Raw genomic sequence first — 23732 nt, 5'->3', positions numbered from 1 at the left:
CTGCTGGGTGGAAGGAAATTCGTGGCTCCTTCAGATTCCAGAACTTTCTGCCACAGAAATGTGAGGAACATGTGTTTTTTTAGCCAAATTTGAGGTTTGCAAAGGATTCTGGGTAACAGAACCTGGTCCGAGCCACACAAGTCACCCCATCTTGGATTCCCCTAGGTCTCTAGTTTTCAGAAATGCAGAGGTTTGGTAGGTTTCCCTAGGTGGCGGCTGAGCTACAGGCCAAAATCTACAGGTAGGCACTTTGCAAAAAACACCTCTGTTTTCCTTCACCAATTTGGCTGTGTCCACGTTGCGCTTTGGGGCATTTCCTGTCACGGGCGCTAGGCCTACCCACACAAGTCAGGTATCATTTTTATCGGGAGACGTGGGGGAACGCTGGGTGGAAGGAAATTCGTGGCTCCTCTCAGATTCCAGAACTTTCTGCCACAGAAATGTGAGGAACATGTGTTTTTTTAGCCAAATTTTGAGGTTTGCAAAGGATTCTGGGTAACAGAACCTGGTCCGAGCCACACAAGTCACCCCATCTTGGATTCCCCTAGGTCTCTAGTTTTCAGAAATGCACAGGTTTGGTAGGTTTCCCTAGGTGGCGGCTGAGCTACAGGCCAAAATCTACAGGTAGGCACTTTGCAAAAAACACCTCTGTTTTCCTTCACAAATTTGGATGTGTCCACGTTGCGCTTTGGGGCATTTCCTGTCACGGGCACTAGGCCTACCCACACAAGTGAGGTATCATTTTTATCGGGAGACGTAGGGGAACGCTGGGTGGAAGGAAATTCGTGGCTCCTCTCAGATTCCAGAACTTTCTGCCACAGAAATGTGAGGAACATGTGTTTTTTTAGCCAAATTTTGAGGTTTGCAAAGGATTCTGGGTAACAGAACCTGGTCCGAGCCACACAAGTCACCCCATCTTGGATTCCCCTAGGTCTCTAGTTTTCAGAAATGCACAGCTTTGGTAGGTTTCCCTAGGTGGCGGCTGAGCTACAGGCCAAAATCTACAGGTAGGCACTTTGCAAAAAACACCTCTGTTTTCCTTCACCAATTTGGCTGTGTCCACGTTGCGCTTTGGGGCATTTCCTGTCACGGGCGCTAGGTCTACCCACACAAGTCAGGTATCATTTTTATCGGGAGAAGTGGGGGAACGCTGGGTGGAAGGAAATTCGTGGCTCCTCTCAGATTCCAGAACTTTCTGCCACAGAAATGTGAGGAACATGTGTTTTTTTAGCCAAATTTTGAGGTTTGCAAAGGATTCTGGGTAACAGAACCTGGTCCGAGCCACACAAGTCACCCCATCTTGGATTCCCCTAGGTCTCTAGTTTTCAGAAAGGCACAGGTTTGGTAGGTTTCCCTAGGTGGCGGCTGAGCTACAGGCCAAAATCTACAGGTAGGCACTTTGCAAAAAACACCTCTGTTTTCCTTCACCAATTTGGCTGTGTCCACGTTGCGCTTTGGGGCATTTCCTGTCACGGGCGCTAGGCCTACCCACACAAGTGAGGTATCATTTTTATTGGGAGACGTGGGGGAACGCTGGGTGGAAGGAAATTCGTGGCTCCTCTCAGATTCCAGAACTTTCTGCCACAGAAATGTGAGGAACATGTGTTTTTTTAGCCAAATTTCGAGGTTTGCAAAGGATTCTGGGTAACAGAACCTGGTCCGAGCCACACAAGTCACCCCATCTTGGATTCCCCTAGGTCTCTAGTTTTCAGAAATGCACAGGTTTGGTAGGTTTCCCTAGGTGGCGGCTGAGCTACAGGCCAAAATCTACAGGTAGGCACTTTGCAAAAAACACCTCTGTTTTCCTTCACCAATTTGGCTGTGTCCACGTTGCGCTTTGGGGCATTTCCTGTCACGGGCGCTAGGCCTACCCACACAAGTGAGGTATCATTTTTATCGGGAGACGTGGGGGAACGCTGGGTGGAAGGAAATTCGTGCCGCCTCTCAGATTCCAGAACTTTCTGCCACAGAAATGTGAGGAACATGTGTTTTTTCAGCCAAATTTTGAGGTTTGCAAAGGATTCTGGGTAACAGAACCTGGTCCGAGCCACACAAGTCACCCCATCTTGGATTCCCCTAGGTCTCTAGTTTTCCTGTGCAGAAATGCACATGTTTGGTAGGTTTCCCTAGGTGGCGGCTGAGCTACAGGCCAAAATCTACAGGTAGGCACTTTGCAAAAAACACCTCTGTTTTCCTTCACCAATTTGGCTGTGTCCACGTTGCGCTTTGGGGCATTTCCTGTCACGGGCGCTAGGCCTACTCACACAAGTGAGGTATCATTTTTATCGGGAGACGTGGGGGAACGCTGGGTGGAAGGAAATTCGTGGCTCCTCTCAGATTCCAGAACTTTCTGCCACAGAAATGTGAGGAACATGTGTTTTTTTAGCCAAATTTTGAGGTTTGCAAAGGATTCTGGGTAACAGAACCTGGTCCGAGCCACACAAGTCACCCCATCTTGGATTCCCCTAGGTCTCTAGTTTTCAGAAATGCACAGCTTTGGTAGGTTTCCCTAGGTGGCGGCTGAGCTACAGGCCAAAATCTACAGGTAGGCACTTTGCAAAAAACACCTCTGTTTTCCTTCACCAATTTGGCTGTGTCCACGTTGCGCTTTGGGGCATTTCCTGTCACGGGCGCTAGGCCTACCCACACAAGTGAGGTATCATTTTTATCGGGAGACGTGGGGGAACGCTGGGTGGAAGGAAATTCGTGGCTCCTCTCAGATTCCAGAACTTTCTGCCACAGAAATGTGAGGAACATGTGTTTTTTTAGCCAAATTTTGAGGTTTGCAAAGGATTCTGGGTAACAGAACCTGGTCCGAGCCACACAAGTCACCCCATCTTGGATTCCCCTAGGTCTCTAGTTTTCAGAAATGCACAGGTTTGGTAGGTTTCCCTAGGTGGCGGCTGAGCTACAGGCCAAAATCTACAGGTAGGCACTTTGCAAAAAACACCTCTGTTTTCCTTCACAAATTTGGATGTGTCCACGTTGCGCTTTGGGGCGTTTCCTGTCGCGGGCGCTAGGCCTACCCACACAAGTGAGGTATCATATTTATCGTGAGACGTGGGGGAACGCTGGGTGGAAGGAAATTCGTGGCTCCTCTCAGATTCCAGAACTTTCTGCCACAGAAATGTAAGGAACATGTGTTTTTTTAGCCAAATTTTGAGGTTTGCAAAGGATTCTGGGTAACAGAACCTGGTCCGAGCCACACAAGTCACCCCATCTTGGATTCCCCTAGGTCTCTAGTTTTCAGAAATGCACAGGTTTGGTAGGTTTCCCTAGGTGGCTCCTGAGCTACAGGCCAAAATCTACAGGTAGGCACTTTGCAAAAAACACCTCTGTTTTCCTTCACCAATTTGGCTGTGTCCACGTTGCGCTTTGGGGCATTTCCTGTCACGGGCGCTAGGCCTACCCACACAAGTGAGGTATCATTTTTATCGGGAGACGTGGGGGAACGCTGGGTGGAAGGAAATTCGTGGCTCCTCTCAGATTCCAGAACTTTCTGCCACAGAAATGTGAGGAACATGTGTTTTTTTAGCCAAATTTCGAGGTTTGCAAAGGATTCTGGGTAAAGAACCTGGTCCGAGCCACACAAGTCACCCCATCTTGGATTCCCCTAGGTCTCTAGTTTTCAGAAATGCACAGGTTTGGTAGGTTTCCCTAGGTGGCGGCTGAGCTACAGGCCAAAATCTACAGGGAGGCACTTTGCAAAAAACACCTCTGTTTTCCTTCACCAATTTGGCTGTGTCCACGTTGCGCTTTGGGGCATTTCCTGTCACGGGCGCTAGGCCTACCCACACAAGTGAGGTATCATTTTTATCGGGAGACGTGGGGGAACGCTGGGTGGAAGGAAATTCGTGCCGCCTCTCAGATTCCAGAACTTTCTGCCACAGAAATGTGAGGAACATGTGTTTTTTTAGCCAAATTTTGAGGTTTGCAAAGGATTCTGGGTAAAAGAACCTGGTCCGAGCCACACAAGTCACCCCATCTTGGATTCCCCTAGGTCTCTAGTTTTCAGAAATGCACAGGTTTGGTAGGTTTCCCTAGGTGGCGGCTCAGCTACAAGCCAAAATCTACAGGTAGGCACTTTGCAAAAAACACCTCTGTTTTCCTTCACCAATTTGGCTGTGTCCACGTTGCGCTTTGGGGCATTTCCTGTCACGGGCGCTAGGCCTACCCACACAAGTGAGGTATCATTTTTATCGGGAGACGTGGGGGAACGCTTGGTGGAAGGAAATTCGTGGCTCCTCTCAGATTCCAGAACTTTCTGCCACAGAAATGTGAGGAACATGTGTTTTTTTAGCCAAATTCTGAGGTTTGCAAAGGATTCTGGGTAACAGAACCTGGTCCGAGCCACACAAGTCACCCCATCTTGGATTCCCCTAGGTCTCTAGTTTTCAGAAATGCACAGGTTTGGTAGGTTTCCCTAGGTGGCGGCTGAGATACAGGCCAAAATCTACAGGTAGGCACTTTGCAAAAAACACCTCTGTTTTCCTTCACAAATTTGGATGTGTCCACGTTGCGCTTTGGGGCGTTTCCTGTCGCGGGCGCTAGGCCTACCCACACAAGTGAGGTATCATATTTATCGTGAGACGTGGGGGAACGCTGGGTGGAAGGAAATTCGTGGCTCCTCTCAGATTCCAGAACTTTCTGCCACAGAAATGTAAGGAACATGTGTTTTTTTAGCCAAATTTTGAGGTTTGCAAAGGATTCTGGGTAACAGAACCTGGTCCGAGCCACACAAGTCACCCCATCTTGGATTCCCCTAGGTCTCTAGTTTTCAGAAATGCACAGGTTTGGTAGGTTTCCCTAGGTGGCGGCTGAGCTACAGGCCAAAATCTACAGGTAGGCACTTTGCAAAAAACACCTCTGTTTTCCTTCACCAATTTGGCTGTGTCCACGTTGCGCTTTGGGGCATTTCCTGTCACGGGCGCTAGGCCTACCCACACAAGTGAGGTATCATTTTTATCGGGAGACGTGGGGGAACGCTGGGTGGAAGGAAATTCGTGGCTCCTCTCAGATTCCAGAACTTTCTGCCACAGAAATGTGAGGAACATGTGTTTTTTTAGCCAAATTTCGAGGTTTGCAAAGGATTCTGGGTAAAGAACCTGGTCCGAGCCACACAAGTCACCCCATCTTGGATTCCCCTAGGTCTCTAGTTTTCAGAAATGCACAGGTTTGGTAGGTTTCCCTAGGTGGCGGCTGAGCTACAGGCCAAAATCTACAGGTAGGCACTTTGCAAAAAACACCTCTGTTTTCCTTCACCAATTTGGCTGTGTCCACGTTGCGCTTTGGGGCATTTCCTGTCACGGGCGCTAGGCCTACCCACACAAGTGAGGTATCATTTTTATCGGGAGACGTGGGGGAACGCTTGGTGGAAGGAAATTCGTGGCTCCTCTCAGATTCCAGAACTTTCTGCCACAGAAATGTGAGGAACATGTGTTTTTTTAGCCAAATTTTGAGGTTTGCAAAGGATTCTGGGTAACAGAACCTGGTCCGAGCCACACAAGTCACCCCATCTTGGATTCCCCTAGGTCTCTAGTTTTCAGAAATGCACAGCTTTGGTAGGTTTCCCTAGGTGGCGGCTGAGCTACAGGCCAAAATCTACAGGTAGGCACTTTGCAAAAAACACCTCTGTTTTCCTTCACCAATTTGGCTGTGTCCACGTTGCGCTTTGGGGCATTTCCTGTCACGGGCGCTAGGCCTACCCACACAAGTGAGGTATCATTTTTATCGGGAGACTTGGGGGAAGGCTGGGTGGAAGGAAATTCGTGGCTCTTCTCAGATTCCAGAACTTTCTGCCACAGAAATGTGAGGAACATGTGTTTTTTTAGCCAAATTTTGAGGTTTGCAAAGGATTCTGGGTAACAGAACCTGGTCCGAGCCACACAAGTCACCCCATCTTGGATTCCCCTAGGTCTCTAGTTTTCAGAAATGCACAGGTTTGGTAGGTTTCCCTAGGTGGCGGCTGAGCTACAGGCCAAAATCTACAGGTAGGCACTTTGCAAAAAACACCTCTGTTTTCCTTCACAAATTTGGATGTGTCCACGTTGCGCTTTGGGGCGTTTCCTGTCGCGGGCGCTAGGCCTACCCACACAAGTGAGGTATCATATTTATCGTGAGACGTGGGGGAACGCTGGGTGGAAGGAAATTCGTGGCTCCTCTCAGATTCCAGAACTTTCTGCCACAGAAATGTAAGGAACATGTGTTTTTTTAGCCAAATTTTGAGGTTTGCAAAGGATTCTGGGTAACAGAACCTGGTCCGAGCCACACAAGTCACCCCATCTTGGATTCCCCTAGGTCTCTAGTTTTCAGAAATGCACAGGTTTGGTAGGTTTCCCTAGGTGGCGGCTGAGCTACAGGCCAAAATCTACAGGTAGGCACTTTGCAAAAAACACCTCTGTTTTCCTTCACCAATTTGGCTGTGTCCACGTTGCGCTTTGGGGCATTTCCTGTCACGGGCGCTAGGCCTACCCACACAAGTGAGGTATCATTTTTATCGGGAGACGTGGGGGAACGCTGGGTGGAAGGAAATTCGTGGCTCCTCTCAGATTCCAGAACTTTCTGCCACAGAAATGTGAGGAACATGTGTTTTTTTAGCCAAATTTCGAGGTTTGCAAAGGATTCTGGGTAAAGAACCTGGTCCGAGCCACACAAGTCACCCCATCTTGGATTCCCCTAGGTCTCTAGTTTTCAGAAATGCACAGGTTTGGTAGGTTTCCCTAGGTGGCGGCTGAGCTACAGGCCAAAATCTACAGGGAGGCACTTTGCAAAAAACACCTCTGTTTTCCTTCACCAATTTGGCTGTGTCCACGTTGCACTTTGGGGCATTTCCTGTCACGGGCGCTAGGCCTACCCACACAAGTGAGGTATCATTTTTATCGGGAGACGTGGGGGAACGCTGGGTGGAAGGAAATTCGTGCCGCCTCTCAGATTCCAGAACTTTCTGCCACAGAAATTTGAGGAACATGTGTTTTTTTAGCCAAATTTTGAGGTTTGCAAAGGATTCTGGGTAAAAGAACCTGGTCCGAGCCACACAAGTCACCCCATCTTGGATTCCCCTAGGTCTCTAGTTTTCAGAAATGCACAGGTTTGGTAGGTTTCCCTAGGTGGCGGCTGAGCTACAGGCCAAAATCTACAGGTAGGCACTTTGCAAAAAACATCTCTGTTTTCCTTCACCAATTTGGCTGTGTCCACGTTGCGCTTTGGGGCATTTCCTGTCACGGGCGCTAGGCCTACCCACACAAGTGAGGTATCATTTTTATCGGGAGACGTGGGGGAACGCTTGGTGGAAGGAAATTCGTGGCTCCTCTCAGATTCCAGAACTTTCTGCCACAGAAATGTGAGGAACATGTGTTTTTTTAGCCAAATTTTGAGGTTTGCAAAGGATTCTGGGTAACAGAACCTGGTCCGAGCCACACAAGTCACCCCATCTTGGATTCCCCTAGGTCTCTAGTTTTCAGAAATGCACAGGTTTGGTAGGTTTCCCTAGGTGGCGGCTGAGATACAGGCCAAAATCTACAGGTAGGCACTTTGCAAAAAACACCTCTGTTTTCCTTCACAAATTTGGATGTGTCCACGTTGCGCTTTGGGGCGTTTCCTGTCGCGGGCGCTAGGCCTACCCACACAAGTGAGGTATAATTTTTATCGTGAGACGTGGGGGAACGCTGGGTGGAAGGAGGTTCGTGGCTCCTCTCAGATTCCAGAACTTTCTGCCACAGAAATGTTAGGAACATGTGTTTTTTTAGCCAAATTTCGAGGTTTGCATAGGATTCTGGGTAACAGAACCTGGTCCGAGCCACACAAGTCACCCCATCTTGGATTCCCCTAGGTCTCTAGTTTTCAGAAATGCACAGGTTTGGTAGGTTTCCCTGTGGCGGCTCAGCTACAAGCCAAAATCTACAGGTAGGCACTTTGCAAAAAACACCTCTGTTTTCCTTCACCAATTTGGCTGTGTCCACGTTGCGCTTTGGGGCATTTCCTGTCACGGGCGCTAGGCCTACCCACACAAGTGAGGTATCATTTTTATCGGGAGACGTGGGGGAACGCTTGGTGGAAGGAAATTCGTGGCTCCTCTCAGATTCCAGAACTTTCTGCCACAGAAATGTTAGGAACATGTGTTTTTTTAGCCAAATTTCGAGGTTTGCATAGGATTCTGGGTAACAGAACCTGGTCCGAGCCACACAAGTCACCCCATCTTGGATTCCCCTAGGTCTCTAGTTTTCAGAAATGCACAGGTTTGGTAGGTTTCCCTGTGGCGGCTCAGCTACAAGCCAAAATCTACAGGTAGGCACTTTGCAAAAAACACCTCTGTTTTCCTTCACCAATTTGGCTGTGTCCACGTTGCGCTTTGGGGCATTTCCTGTCACGGGCGCTAGGCCTACCCACACAAGTGAGGTATCATTTTTATCGGGAGACGTGGGGGAACGCTGGGTGGAAGGAAATTCGTGCCGCCTCTCAGATTCCAGAACTTTCTGTCACAGAAATGTGAGGAACATGTGTTTTTTTAGCCAAATTTTGAGGTTTGCAAAGGATTCTGGGTAAAAGAACCTGGTCCGAGCCACACAAGTCACCCCATCTTGGATTCCCCTAGGTCTCTAGTTTTCAGAAATGCACAGGTTTGGTAGGTTTCCCTGTGGCGGCTCAGCTACAAGCCAAAATCTACAGGTAGGCACTTTGCAAAAAACACCTCTGTTTTCCTTCACCAATTTGGCTGTGTCCACGTTGCGCTTTGGGGCATTTCCTGTCACGGGCGCTAGGCCTACCCACACAAGTGAGGTATCATTTTTATCGGGAGACGTGGGGGAACGCTTGGTGGAAGGAAATTCGTGGCTCCTCTCAGATTCCAGAACTTTCTGCCACAGAAATGTGAGGAACATGTGTTTTTTTAGCCAAATTCTGAGGTTTGCAAAGGATTCTGGGTAACAGAACCTGGTCCGAGCCACACAAGTCACCCCATCTTGGATTCCCCTAGGTCTCTAGTTTTCAGAAATGCACAGGTTTGGTAGGTTTCCCTAGGTGGCGGCTGAGATACAGGCCAAAATCTACAGGTAGGCACTTTGCAAAAAACACCTCTGTTTTCCTTCACAAATTTGGATGTGTCCACGTTGCGCTTTGGGGCGTTTCCTGTTGCGGGCGCTAGGCCTACCCACACAAGTGAGGTATCATATTTATCGTGAGACGTGGGGGAACGCTGGGTGGAAGGAAATTCGTGGCTCCTCTCAGATTCCAGAACTTTCTGCCACAGAAATGTAAGGAACATGTGTTTTTTTAGCCAAATTTTGAGGTTTGCAAAGGATTCTGGGTAACAGAACCTGGTCCGAGCCACACAAGTCACCCCATCTTGGATTCCCCTAGGTCTCTAGTTTTCAGAAATGCACAGGTTTGGTAGGTTTCCCTAGGTGGCGGCTGAGCTACAGGCCAAAATCTACAGGTAGGCACTTTGCAAAAAACACCTCTGTTTTCCTTCACCAATTTGGCTGTGTCCACGTTGCGCTTTGGGGCATTTCCTGTCACGGGCGCTAGGCCTACCCACACAAGTGAGGTATCATTTTTATCGGGAGATGTGGGGGAACGCTGGGTGGAAGGAAATTCGTGGCTCCTCTCAGATTCCATAACTTTCTGCCACAGAAATGTGAGGAGCATGTGTTTTTTTAGCCAAATTTCGAGGTTTGCAAAGGATTCTGGGTAAAGAACCTGGTCCGAGCCACACAAGTCACCCCATCTTGGATTCCCCTAGGTCTCTAGTTTTCAGAAATGCACAGGTTTGGTAGGTTTCCCTAGGTGGCGGCTGAGCTACAGGCCGAAATCTACAGGTAGGCACTTTGCAAAAAACACCTCTGTTTTCCTTCACCAATTTGGCTGTGTCCACGTTGCGCTTTGGGGCATTTCCTGTCACGGGCGCTAGGCCTACCCACACAAGTGAGGTATCATTTTTATCGGGAGACGTGGGGGAACGCTGGGTGGAAGGAAATTCGTGCCGCCTCTCAGATTCCAGAACTTTCTGCCACAGAAATGTGAGGAACATGTGTTTTTTTAGCCAAATTTTGAGGTTTGCAAAGGATTCTGGGTAAAAGAACCTGGTCCGAGCCACACAAGTCACCCCATCTTGGATTCCCCTAGGTCTCTAGTTTTCAGAAATGCAGAGGTTTGGTAGGTTTCCCTAGGTGGCGGCTGAGCTACAGGCCAAAATCTACAGGTAGGCACTTTGCAAAAAACACTTCTGTTTTCCTTCACCAATTTGGCTGTGTCCACGTTGCGCTTTGGGGCATTTCCTGTCACGGGCGCTAGGCCTACCCACACAAGTGAGGTATCATTTTTATCGGGAGACGTGGGGGAACGCTTGGTGGAAGGAAATTCGTGGCTCCTCTCAGATTCCAGAACTTTCTGCCACAGAAATGTGAGGAACATGTGTTTTTTTAGCCAAATTTTGAGGTTTGCAAAGGATTCTGGGTAACAGAACCTGGTCCGAGCCACACAAGTCACCCCATCTTGGATTCCCCTAGGTCTCTAGTTTTCAGAAATGCACAGCTTTGGTAGGTTTCCCTAGGTGGCGGCTGAGCTACAGGCCAAAATCTACAGGTAGGCACTTTGCAAAAAACACCTCTGTTTTCCTTCACCAATTTGGCTGTGTCCACGTTGCGCTTTGGGGCATTTCCTGTCACGGGCGCTAGGCCTACCCACACAAGTGAGGTATCATTTTTATCGGGAGACTTGGGGGAACGCTGGGTGGAAGGAAATTCGTGGCTCTTCTCAGATTCCAGAACTTTCTGCCACAGAAATGTGAGGAACATGTGTTTTTTTAGCCAAATTTTGAGGTTTGCAAAGGATTCTGGGTAACAGAACCTGGTCCGAGCCACACAAGTCACCCCATCTTGGATTCCCCTAGGTCTCTAGTTTTCAGAAATGCACAGGTTTGGTAGGTTTCCCTAGGTGGCGGCTGAGCTACAGGCCAAAATCTACAGGTAGGCACTTTGCAAAAAACACCTCTGTTTTCCTTCACAAATTTGGATGTGTCCACGTTGCGCTTTGGGGCGTTTCCTGTCGCGGGCGCTAGGCCTACCCACACAAGTGAGGTATCATATTTATCGTGAGACGTGGGGGAACGCTGGGTGGAAGGAAATTCGTGGCTCCTCTCAGATTCCAGAACTTTCTGCCACAGAAATGTAAGGAACATGTGTTTTTTTAGCCAAATTTTGAGGTTTGCAAAGGATTCTGGGTAACAGAACCTGGTCCGAGCCACACAAGTCACCCCATATTGGATTCCCCTAGGTCTCTAGTTTTCAGAAATGCACAGGTTTGGTAGGTTTCCCTAGGTGGCGGCTGAGCTACAGGCCAAAATCTACAGGTAGGCACTTTGCAAAAAACACCTCTGTTTTCCTTCACCAATTTGGCTGTGTCCACGTTGCGCTTTGGGGCATTTCCTGTCACGGGCGCTAGGCCTACCCACACAAGTGAGGTATCATTTTTATCGGGAGACGTGGGGGAACGCTGGGTGGAAGGAAATTCGTGGCTCCTCTCAGATTCCAGAACTTTCTGCCACAGAAATGTGAGGAACATGTGTTTTTTTAGCCAAATTTCGAGGTTTGCAAAGGATTCTGGGTAAAGAACCTGGTCCGAGCCACACAAGTCACCCCATCTTGGATTCCCCTAGGTCTCTAGTTTTCAGAAATGCACAGGTTTGGTAGGTTTCCCTAGGTGGCGGCTGAGCTACAGGCCAAAATCTACAGGGAGGCACTTTGCAAAAAACACCTCTGTTTTCCTTCACCAATTTGGCTGTGTCCACGTTGCACTTTGGGGCATTTCCTGTCACGGGCGCTAGGCCTACCCACACAAGTGAGGTATCATTTTTATCGGGAGACGTGGGGGAACGCTGGGTGGAAGGAAATTCGTGCCGCCTCTCAGATTCCAGAACTTTCTGCCACAGAAATTTGAGGAACATGTGTTTTTTTAGCCAAATTTTGAGGTTTGCAAAGGATTCTGGGTAAAAGAACCTGGTCCGAGCCACACAAGTCACCCCATCTTGGATTCCCCTAGGTCTCTAGTTTTCAGAAATGCACAGGTTTGGTAGGTTTCCCTAGGTGGCGGCTGAGCTACAGGCCAAAATCTACAGGTAGGCACTTTGCAAAAAACACCTCTGTTTTCCTTCACCAATTTGGCTGTGTCCACGTTGCGCTTTGGGGCATTTCCTGTCACGGGCGCTAGGCCTACCCACACAAGTGAGGTATCATTTTTATCGGGAGACGTGGGGGAACGCTTGGTGGAAGGAAATTCGTGGCTCCTCTCAGATTCCAGAACTTTCTGCCACAGAAATGTGAGGAACATGTGTTTTTTTAGCCAAATTTTGAGGTTTGCAAAGGATTCTGGGTAACAGAACCTGGTCCGAGCCACACAAGTCACCCCATCTTGGATTCCCCTAGGTCTCTAGTTTTCAGAAATGCACAGGTTTGGTAGGTTTCCCTAGGTGGCGGCTGAGATACAGGCCAAAATCTACAGGTAGGCACTTTGCAAAAAACACCTCTGTTTTCCTTCACAAATTTGGATGTGTCCACGTTGTGCTTTGGGGCGTTTCCTGTCGCGGGCGCTAGGCCTACCCACACAAGTGAGGTATAATTTTTATCGTGAGACGTGGGGGAACGCTGGGTGGAAGGAGATTCGTGGCTCCTCTCAGATTCCAGAACTTTCTGCCACAGAAATGTTAGGAACATGTGTTTTTTTAGCCAAATTTCGAGGCTTGCATAGGATTCTGGGTAACAGAACCTGGTCCGAGCCACACAAGTCACCCCATCTTGGATTCCGCTAGGTCTCTAGTTTTCAGAAATGCACAGGTTTGGTAGGTTTCCCTAGGTGGCGGCTGAGCTACAGGCCAAAATCTACAGGTAGGCACTTTGCAAAAAACACCTCTGTTTTCCTTCACCAATTTGGCTGTGTCCACGTTGCGCTTTGGGGCATTTCCTGTCACGGGCGCTAGGCCTACCCACACAAGTGAGGTATCATTTTTATCGGGAGACGTGGGGGAACGCTGGGTGGAAGGAAATTCGTGCCGCCTCTCAGATTCCAGAACTTTCTGCCACAGAAATGTGAGGAACATGTGTTTTTTCAGCCAAATTTTGAGGTTTGCAAAGGATTCTGGGTAACAGAACCTGGTCCGAGCCACACAAGTCACCCCATCTTGGATTCCCCTAGGTCTCTAGTTTTCCTGTGCAGAAATGCACATGTTTGGTAGGTTTCCCTAGGTGGCGGCTGAGCTACAGGCCAAAATCTACAGGTAGGCACTTTGCAAAAAACACCTCTGTTTTCCTTCACCAATTTGGCTGTGTCCACGTTGCGCTTTGGGGCATTTCCTGTCACGGGTTCTAGGCCTACCCACACAAGTGAGGTATCATTTTTATCGGGAGACGTGGGGGAACGCTGGGTGGAAGGAAATTCGTGGCTCCTCTCAGATTCCAGAACTTTCTGCCACAGAAATGTGAGGAACATGTGTTTTTTTAGCCAAATTTGAGGTTTGCAAAGGATTCTGGGTAACAGAACCTGGTCCGAGCCACACAAGTCACCCCATCTTGGATTCCCCTAGGTCTCTAGTTTTCAGAAATGCAGAGGTTTGGTAGGTTTCCCTAGGTGGCGGCTGAGCTACAGGCCAAAATCTACAGGTAGGCACTTTGCAAAAAACACCTCTGTTTTCCTTCACCAATTTGGCTGTGTCCACGTTGCGCTTTGGGGCATTTCCTGTCACGGGCGCTAGGCCTACCCACACAAGTCAGGTATCATTTTTATCGGGAGACGTGGGGGAATGCTAGTTGGAAGGAAATTCGTGGCTCCTCTCAGATTCCAGAACTTTCTGCCACAGAAATGTGAGGAACATGTGTTTTTTTAGCCAAATTTTGAGGTTTGCAAAGGATTCTGGGTAACAGAACCTGGTGCGAGCCACACAAGTCACCCCATCTTGGATTCCCCTAGGTCTCTAGTTTTCAGAAATGCACAGGTTTGGTAGGTTTCCCTAGGTGGCGGCTGAGCTACAGGCCAAAATCTACAGGTAGGCACTTTGCAAAAAACACCTCTGTTTTCCTTCACAAATTTGGATGTGTCCACGTTGCGCTTTGGGGCATTTCCTGTCACGGGCACTAGGCCTACCCACACAAGTGAGGTATCATTTTTATCGGGAGACGTGGGGGAACGCTGGGTGGAAGGAAATTCGTGGCTCCTCTCAGATTCCAGAACTTTCTGCCACAGAAATGTGAGGAACATGTGTTTTTTTAGCCAAATTTTGAGGTTTGCAAAGGATTCTGGGTAACAGAACCTGGTCCGAGCCACACAAGTCACCCCATCTTGGATTCCCCTAGGTCTCTAGTTTTCAGAAATGCACAGCTTTGGTAGGTTTCCCTAGGTGGCGGCTGAGCTACAGGCCAAAATCTACAGGTAGGCACTTTGCAAAAAACACCTCTGTTTTCCTTCACCAATTTGGCTGTGTCCACGTTGCGCTTTGGGGCATTTCCTGTCACGGGCGCTAGGCCTACCCACACAAGTGAGGTATCATTTTTATCGGGAGACGTGGGGGAAGACTGGGTGGAAGGAGATTCGTGGCTCCTCTCAGATTCCAGAACTTTCTGCCACAGAAATGTGAGGAACATGTGTTTTTTTAGCCAAATTTTGAGGTTTGCAAAGGATTCTGGGTAACAGAACCTGGTCTGAGCCACACAAGTCACCCCATCTTGGATTCCCCTAGGTCTCTAGTTTTCAGAAATGCACAGGTTTGGTAGGTTTCCCTAGGTGGCGGCTGAGCTACAGGCCAAAATCTACAGGTAGGCACTTTGCAAAAAACACCTCTGTTTTCCTTCACCAATTTGGCTGTGTCCACGTTGCGCTTTGGGGCATTTCCTGTCACGGGCGCTAGGCCTACCCACACAAGTGAGGTATCATTTTTATCGTGAGACGTGGGGGAACGCTGGGTGGAAGGAAATTCGTGGCTCCTCTCAGATTCCAGAACTTTCTGCCACAGAAATGTGAGGAACATGTGTTTGTTTAGCCAAATTTCGAGGTTTGCAAAGGATTCTGGGTAAAGAACCTGGTCCGAGCCACACAAGTCACCCCATCTTGGATTCCCCTAGGTCTCTAGTTTTCAGAAATGCACAGGTTTGGTAGGTTTCCCTAGGTGGCGGCTGAGCTACAGGCCAAAATCTACAGGTAGGCACTTTGCAAAAAACACCTCTGTTTTCCTTCACCAATTTGGCTGTGTCCACGTTGCGCTTTGGGGCATTTCCTGTCACGGGCGCTAGGCCTACCCACACAAGTGAGGTATCATTTTTATCGGGAGACGTGGGGGAAGACTGGGTGGAAGGAAATTCGTGGCTCCTCTCAGATTCCAGAACTTTCTGCCACAGAAATGTGAGGAACATGTGTTTTTTTAGCCAAATTTTGAGGTTTGCAAAGGATTCTGGGTAACAGAACCTGGTCTGAGCCACACAAGTCACCCCATCTTGGATTCCCCTAGGTCTCTAGTTTTCAGAAATGCACAGGTTTGGTAGGTTTCCCTAGGTGGCGGCTGAGCTACAGGCCAAAATCTACAGGTAGGCACTTTGCAAAAAACACCTCTGTTTTCCTTCACCAATTTGGCTGTGTCCACGTTGCGCTTTGGGGCATTTCCTGTCACGGGCGCTAGGCCTACCCACACAAGTGAGGTATCATTTTTATCGGGAGACGTGGGGGAACGCTGGGTGGAAGGAAATTCGTGGCTCCTCTCAGATTCCAGAACTTTCTGCCACAGAAATGTGAGGAACATGTGTTTGTTTAGCCAAATTTCGAGGTTTGCAAAGGATTCTGGGTAAAGAACCTGGTCCGAGCCACACAAGTCACCCCATCTTGGATTCCCCTAGGTCTCTAGTTTTCAGAAATGCACAGGTTTGGTAGGTTTCCCTAGGTGGCGGCTGAGCTACAGGCCAAAATCTACAGGTAGGCACTTTGCAAAAAACACCTCTGTTTTCCTTCACCAATTTGGCTGTGTCCACGTTGCGCTTTGGGGCATTTCCTGTCACGGGCGCTAGGCCTACCCACACAAGTGAGGTATCATTTTTATCGGGAGACGTGGGGGAACGCTGGGTAGAAGGAAATTCGTGGCTCCTCTCAGATTCCAGAACTTTCTGCCACAGAAGTGTGAGGAACATGTGTTTGTTTAGCCAAATTTCGAGGTTTGCAAAGGATTCTGGGTAAAGAACCTGGTCCGAGCCACACAAGTCACCCCATCTTGGATTCCCCTAGGTCTCTAGTTTTCAGAAATGCACAGGTTTGGTAGGTTTCCCTAGGTGGCGGCTGAGCTACAGGCCAAAATCTACAGGTAGGCACTTTGCAAAAAACACCTCTGTTTTCCTTCACCAATTTGGCTGTGTCCACGTTGCGCTTTGGGGCATTTCCTGTCACGGGCGCTAGGCCTACCCACACAAGTGAGGTATCATTTTTATCGGGAGACGTGGGGGAACGCTGGGTGGAAGGAAATTCGTGCCGACTCTCAGATTCCAGAACTTTCTGCCACAGAAATGTGAGGAACATGTGTTTTTTTAGCCAAATTTCGAGGTTTGCAAAGGATTCTGGGTAACAGAACCTGGTCCGAGCCACACAAGTCACCCCATCTTGGATTCCCCTAGGTCTCTAGTTTTCAGAAATGCACAGGTTTGGTAAGTTTCCCTAGGTGGCGGCTGAGCTACAGGCCAAAATCTACAGGTAGGCACTTTGCAAAAAACACCTCTGTTTTCCTTCACCAATTTGGCTGTGTCCACGTTGCGCTTTGGGGCATTTCCTGTCACGGGCGCTAGGCCTACCCACACAAGTGAGGTATCATTTTTATCGGGAGACGTGGGGGAACGCTTGGTGGAAGGAAATTCGTGGCTCCTCTCAGATTCCAGAACTTTCTGCCACAGAAATGTGAGGAACATGTGTTTTTTTAGCCAAATTTTGAGGTTTGCAAAGGATTCTGGGTAACAGAACCTGGTCCGAGCCACACAAGTCACCCCATCTTGGATTCCCCTAGGTCTCTAGTTTTCAGAAATGCACAGGTTTGGTAGGTTTCCCTAGGTGGCGGCTGAGCTACAGGCCAAAATCTACAGGTAGGCACTTTGCAAAAAACACCTCTGTTTTCCTTCACAAATTTGGATGTGTCCACGTTGCGCTTTGGGGCGTTTCCTGTCGCGGGCGCTAGGCCTACCCACACAAGTGAGGTATCATTTTTATCGTGAGACATGGGGGAACGCTGGGTGGAAGGAAATTCGTGGCTCCTCTCAGATTCCAGAACTTTCTGCCACAGAAATGTAAGGAACATGTGTTTTTTTAGCCAAATTTTGAGGTTTGCAAAGGATTCTGGGTAACAGAACCTGGTCCGAGCCACACAAGTCACCCCATCTTGGATTCCCCTAGGTCTCTAGTTTTCAGAAATGCACAGGTTTGGTAGGTTTCCCTAGGTGGCGGCTGAGCTACAGGCCAAAATCTACAGGTAGGCACTTTGCAAAAAACACCTCTGTTTTCCTTCACCAATTTGGCTGTGTCCACGTTGCGCTTTGGGGCATTTCCTGTCACGGGCGCTAGGCCTACCCACACAAGTGAGGTATCATTTTTATCGGGAGACGTGGGGGAACGCTGGGTGGAAGGAAATTCGTGGCTCCTCTCAGATTCCAGAACTTTCTGCCACAGAAATGTGAGGAACATGTGTTTTTTTAGCCAAATTTTGAGGTTTGCAAAGGATTCTGGGTAACAGAACCTGGTCCGAGCCACACAAGTCACCCCATCTTGGATTCCCCTAGGTCTCTAGTTTTCAGAAATGCACAGGTTTGGTAGGTTTCCCTAGGTGGCGGCTGAGCTACAGGCCAAAATCTACAGGTAGGCACTTTGCAAAAAACACCTCTGTTTTCCTTCACCAATTTGGCTGTGTCCACGTTGCGCTTTGGGGCATTTCCTGTCACAGGCGCTAGGCCTACCCACACAAGTGAGGTATCATTTTTATTGGGAGACGTGGGGGAACGCTGGGTGGAAGGAAATTCGTGCCGCCTCTCAGATTCCAGAACTTTCTGCCACAGAAATGTGAGGAACATGTGTTTTTTTAGCCAAATTTTGAGGTTTGCAAAGGATTCTGGGTAACAGAACCTGGTCCGAGCCACACAAGTCACCCCATCTTGGATTCCCCTAGGTCTCTAGTTTTCAGAAATGCACAGGTTTGGTAGGTTTCCCTAGGTGGCGGCTGAGCTACAGGCCAAAATCTACAGGTAGGCACTTTGCAAAAAACACCTCTGTTTTCCTTCACCAATTTGGCTGTGTCCACGTTGCGCTTTGGGGCATTTCCTGTCACGGGCGCTAGGCCTACCCACACAAGTGAGGTATCATTTTTATCAGGAGACGTGGGGGAACGCTTGGTGGAAGGAAATTCGTGGCTCCTCTCAGATTCCAGAACTTTCTGCCACAGAAATGTGAGGAACATGTGTTTTTTTAGCCAAATTTTGAGGTTTGCAAAGGATTCTGGGTAACAGAACCTGGTCCGAGCCACACAAGTCACCCCATCTTGGATTCCCCTAGGTCTCTAGTTTTCAGAAATGCACAGGTTTGGTAGGTTTCCCTAGGTGGCGGCTGAGATACAGGCCAAAATCTACAGGTAGGCACTTTGCAAAAAACACCTCTGTTTTCCTTCACCAATTTGGCTGTGTCCACGTTGCGCTTTGGGGCATTTCCTGTCACAGGCGCTAGGCCTACCCACACAAGTGAGGTATCATTTTTATTGGGAGACGTGGGGGAACGCTGGGTGGAAGGAAATTCGTGCCGCCTCTCAGATTCCAGAACTTTCTGCCACAGAAATGTGAGGAACATGTGTTTTTTTAGCCAAATTTTGAGGTTTGCAAAGGATTCTGGGTAACAGAACCTGGTCCGAGCCACACAAGTCACCCCATCTTGGATTCCCCTAGGTCTCTAGTTTTCAGAAATGCACAGGTTTGGTAGGTTTCCCTAGGTGGCGGCTGAGCTACAGGCCAAAATCTACAGGTAGGCACTTTGCAAAAAACACCTCTGTTTTCCTTCACCAATTTGGCTGTGTCCACGTTGCGCTTTGGGGCATTTCCTGTCACGGGCGCTAGGCCTACCCACACAAGTGAGGTATCATTTTTATCAGGAGACGTGGGGGAACGCTTGGTGGAAGGAAATTCGTGGCTCCTCTCAGATTCCAGAACTTTCTGCCACAGAAATGTGAGGAACATGTGTTTTTTTAGCCAAATTTTGAGGTTTGCAAAGGATTCTGGGTAACAGAACCTGGTCCGAGCCACACAAGTCACCCCATCTTGGATTCCCCTAGGTCTCTAGTTTTCAGAAATGCACAGGTTTGGTAGGTTTCCCTAGGTGGCGGCTGAGATACAGGCCAAAATCTACAGGTAGGCACTTTGCAAAAAACACCTCTGTTTTCCTTCACAAATTTGGATGTGTCCACGTTGTGCTTTGGGGCGTTTCCTGTCGCGGGCGCTAGGCCTACCCACACAAGTGAGGTATAATTTTTATCGTGAGACGTGGGGGAACGCTGGGTGGAAGGAGATTCGTGGCTCCTCTCAGATTCCAGAACTTTCTGCCACAGAAATGTTAGGAACATGTGTTTTTTTAGCCAAATTTCGAGGCTTGCATAGGATTCTGGGTAACAGAACCTGGTCCGAGCCACACAAGTCACCCCATCTTGGATTCCCCTAGGTCTCTAGTTTTCAGAAATGCACAGGTTTGGTAGGTTTCCCTAGGTGGCGGCTGAGCTACAGGCCAAAATCTACAGGTAGGCACTTTGCAAAAAACACCTCTGTTTTCCTTCACCAATTTGGCTGTGTCCACGTTGCGCTTTGGGGCATTTCCTGTCACGGGCGCTAGGCCTACCCACACAAGTGAGGTATCATTTTTATCGGGAGACGTGGGGGAACGCTGGGTGGAAGGAAATTCGTGCCGCCTCTCAGATTCCAGAACTTTCTGCCACAGAAATGTGAGGAACATGTGTTTTTTCAGCCAAATTTTGAGGTTTGCAAAGGATTCTGGGTAACAGAACCTGGTCCGAGCCACACAAGTCACCCCATCTTGGATTCCCCTAGGTCTCTAGTTTTCCTGTGCAGAAATGCACATGTTTGGTAGGTTTCCCTAGGTGGCGGCTGAGCTACAGGCCAAAATCTACAGGTAGGCACTTTGCAAAAAACACCTCTGTTTTCCTTCACCAATTTGGCTGTGTCCACGTTGCGCTTTGGGGCATTTCCTGTCACGGGTTCTAGGCCTACCCACACAAGTGAGGTATCATTTTTATCGGGAGACGTGGGGGAACGCTGGGTGGAAGGAAATTCGTGGCTCCTCTCAGATTCCAGAACTTTCTGCCACAGAAATGTGAGGAACATGTGTTTTTTTAGCCAAATTTGAGGTTTGCAAAGGATTCTGGGTAACAGAACCTGGTCCGAGCCACACAAGTCACCCCATCTTGGATTCCCCTAGGTCTCTAGTTTTCAGAAATGCAGAGGTTTGGTAGGTTTCCCTAGGTGGCGGCTGAGCTACAGGCCAAAATCTACAGGTAGGCACTTTGCAAAAAACACCTCTGTTTTCCTTCACCAATTTGGCTGTGTCCACGTTGCGCTTTGGGGCATTTCCTGTCACGGGCGCTAGGCCTACCCACACAAGTCAGGTATCATTTTTATCGGGAGACGTGGGGGAATGCTAGTTGGAAGGAAATTCGTGGCTCCTCTCAGATTCCAGAACTTTCTGCCACAGAAATGTGAGGAACATGTGTTTTTTTAGCCAAATTTTGAGGTTTGCAAAGGATTCTGGGTAACAGAACCTGGTGCGAGCCACACAAGTCACCCCATCTTGGATTCCCCTAGGTCTCTAGTTTTCAGAAATGCACAGGTTTGGTAGGTTTCCCTAGGTGGCGGCTGAGCTACAGGCCAAAATCTACAGGTAGGCACTTTGCAAAAAACACCTCTGTTTTCCTTCACAAATTTGGATGTGTCCACGTTGCGCTTTGGGGCATTTCCTGTCACGGGCACTAGGCCTACCCACACAAGTGAGGTATCATTTTTATCGGGAGACGTGGGGGAACGCTGGGTGGAAGGAAATTCGTGGCTCCTCTCAGATTCCAGAACTTTCTGCCACAGAAATGTGAGGAACATGTGTTTTTTTAGCCAAATTTTGAGGTTTGCAAAGGATTCTGGGTAACAGAACCTGGTCCGAGCCACACAAGTCACCCCATCTTGGATTCCCCTAGGTCTCTAGTTTTCAGAAATGCACAGCTTTGGTAGGTTTCCCTAGGTGGCGGCTGAGCTACAGGCCAAAATCTACAGGTAGGCACTTTGCAAAAAACACCTCTGTTTTCCTTCACCAATTTGGCTGTGTCCACGTTGCGCTTTGGGGCATTTCCTGTCACGGGCGCTAGGCCTACCCACACAAGTGAGGTATCATTTTTATCGGGAGACGTGGGGGAACGCTGGGTGGAAGGAAATTCGTGGCTCCTCTCAGATTCCAGAACTTTCTGCCACAGAAATGTGAGGAACATGTGTTTTTTTAGCCAAATTTTGAGGTTTGCAAAGGATTCTGGGTAACAGAACCTGGTCCGAGCCACACAAGTCACCCCATCTTGGATTCCCCTAGGTCTCTAGTTTTCAGAAATGCACAGGTTTGGTAGGTTTCCCTAGGTGGCGGCTGAGCTACAGGCCAAAATCTACAGGTAGGCACTTTGCAAAAAACACCTCTGTTTTCCTTCACCAATTTGGCTGTGTCCACGTTGCGCTTTGGGGCATTTCCTGTCACGGGCGCTAGGCCTACCCACACAAGTGAGGTATCATTTTTATCGGGAGACGTGGGGGAACGCTTGGTGGAAGGAAATTCGTGGCTCCTCTCAGATTCCAGAACTTTCTGCCACAGAAATGTGAGGAACATGTGTTTTTTTAGCCAAATTTTGAGGTTTGCAAAGGATTCTGGGTAACAGAACCTGGTCCGAGCCACACAAGTCACCCCATCTTGGATTCCCCTAGGTCTCTAGTTTTCAGAAATGCACAGGTTTGGTAGGTTTCCCTAGGTGGCGGCTGAGCTGCAGGCCAAAATCTACAGGTAGGCACTTTGCAAAAAACACCTCTGTTTTCCTTCACAAATTTGGATGTGTCCACGTTGCGCTTTGGGGCGTTTCCTGTCGCGGGCGCTAGGCCTACCCACACAAGTGAGGTATCATTTTTATCATGAGACGTGGGGGAACGCTGGGTGGAAGGAAATTCGTGGCTCCTCTCAGATTCCAGAACTTTCTGCCACAGAAATGTAAGGAACATGTGTTTTTTTAGCCAAATTTTGAGGTTTGCAAAGGATTCAGGGTAACAGAACCTGGTCCGAGCCACACAAGTCACCCCATCTTGGATTCCCCTAGGTCTCTAGTTTTCAGAAATGCACAGGTTTGGTAGGTTTCCCTAGGTGGCGGCTGAGCTACAGGCCAAAATCTACAGGTAGGCACTTTGCAAAAAACACCTCTGTTTTCCTTCACCAATTTGGCTGTGTCCACGTTGCGCTTTGGGGCATTTCCTGTCACGGGCGCTAGGCCTACCCACACAAGTGAGGTATCATTTTTATCGGGAGACGTGGGGGAACGCTGGGTGGAAGGAAATTCGTGGCTCCTCTCAGATTCCAGAACTTTCTGCCACAGAAATGTGAGGAACATGTGTTTTTTTAGCCAAATTTTGAGGTTTGCAAAGGATTCTGGGTAACAGAACCTGGTCCGAGCCACACAAGTCACCCCATCTTGGATTCCCCTAGGTCTCTAGTTTTCAGAAATGCACAGGTTTGGTAGGTTTCCCTAGGTGGCGGCTGAGCTACAGGCCAGAATCTACAGGTAGGCACTTTGCAAAAAACACCTCTGTTTTCCTTCACCAATTTGGCTGTGTCCACGTTGCGCTTTGGGGCATTTCCTGTCATAGGCGCTAGGCCTACCCACACAAGTGAGGTATCATTTTTATTGGGAGACGTGGGGGAACGCTGGGTGGAAGGAAATTCGTGCCGCCTCTCAGATTCCAGAACTTTCTGCCACAGAAATGTGAGGAACATGTGTTTTTTTAGCCAAATTTTGAGGTTTGCAAAGGATTCTGGGTAACAGAACCTGGTCCGAGCCACACAAGTCACCCCATCTTGGATTCCCCTAGGTCTCTAGTTTTCAGAAATGCACAGGTTTGGTAGGTTTCCCTAGGTGGCGGCTGAGCTACAGGCCAAAATCTACAGGTAGGCACTTTGCAAAAAACACCTCTGTTTTCCTTCACCAATTTGGCTGTGTCCACGTTGCGCTTTGGGGCATTTCCTGTCACGGGCGCTAGGCCTACCCACACAAGTGAGGTATCATTTTTATCAGGAGACGTGGGGGAACGCTTGGTGGAAGGAAATTCGTGGCTCCTCTCAGATTCCAGAACTTTCTGCCACAGAAATGTGAGGAACATGTGTTTTTTTAGCCAAATTTTGAGGTTTGCAAAGGATTCTGGGTAACAGAACCTGGTCCGAGCCACACAAGTCACCCCATCTTGGATTCCCCTAGGTCTCTAGTTTTCAGAAATGCACAGGTTTGGTAGGTTTCCCTAGGTGGCGGCTGAGCTACAGGCCAAAATCTACAGGTAGGCACTTTGCAAAAAACACCTCTGTTTTCCTTCACCAATTTGTCTGTGTCTACGTTGCGCTTTGGGGCATTTCCTGTCACGGGCGCTAGGTCTACCCACACAAGTCAGGTATCATTTTTATCG

The sequence above is a fragment of the Pleurodeles waltl genome, chromosome 1_2 (assembly GCF_031143425.1).
Source record: "Pleurodeles waltl isolate 20211129_DDA chromosome 1_2, aPleWal1.hap1.20221129, whole genome shotgun sequence".
Classification (NCBI taxonomy): Eukaryota; Metazoa; Chordata; class Amphibia; order Caudata; family Salamandridae; genus Pleurodeles; species Pleurodeles waltl.
This window is presented reverse-complemented; position numbering follows the sequence as displayed.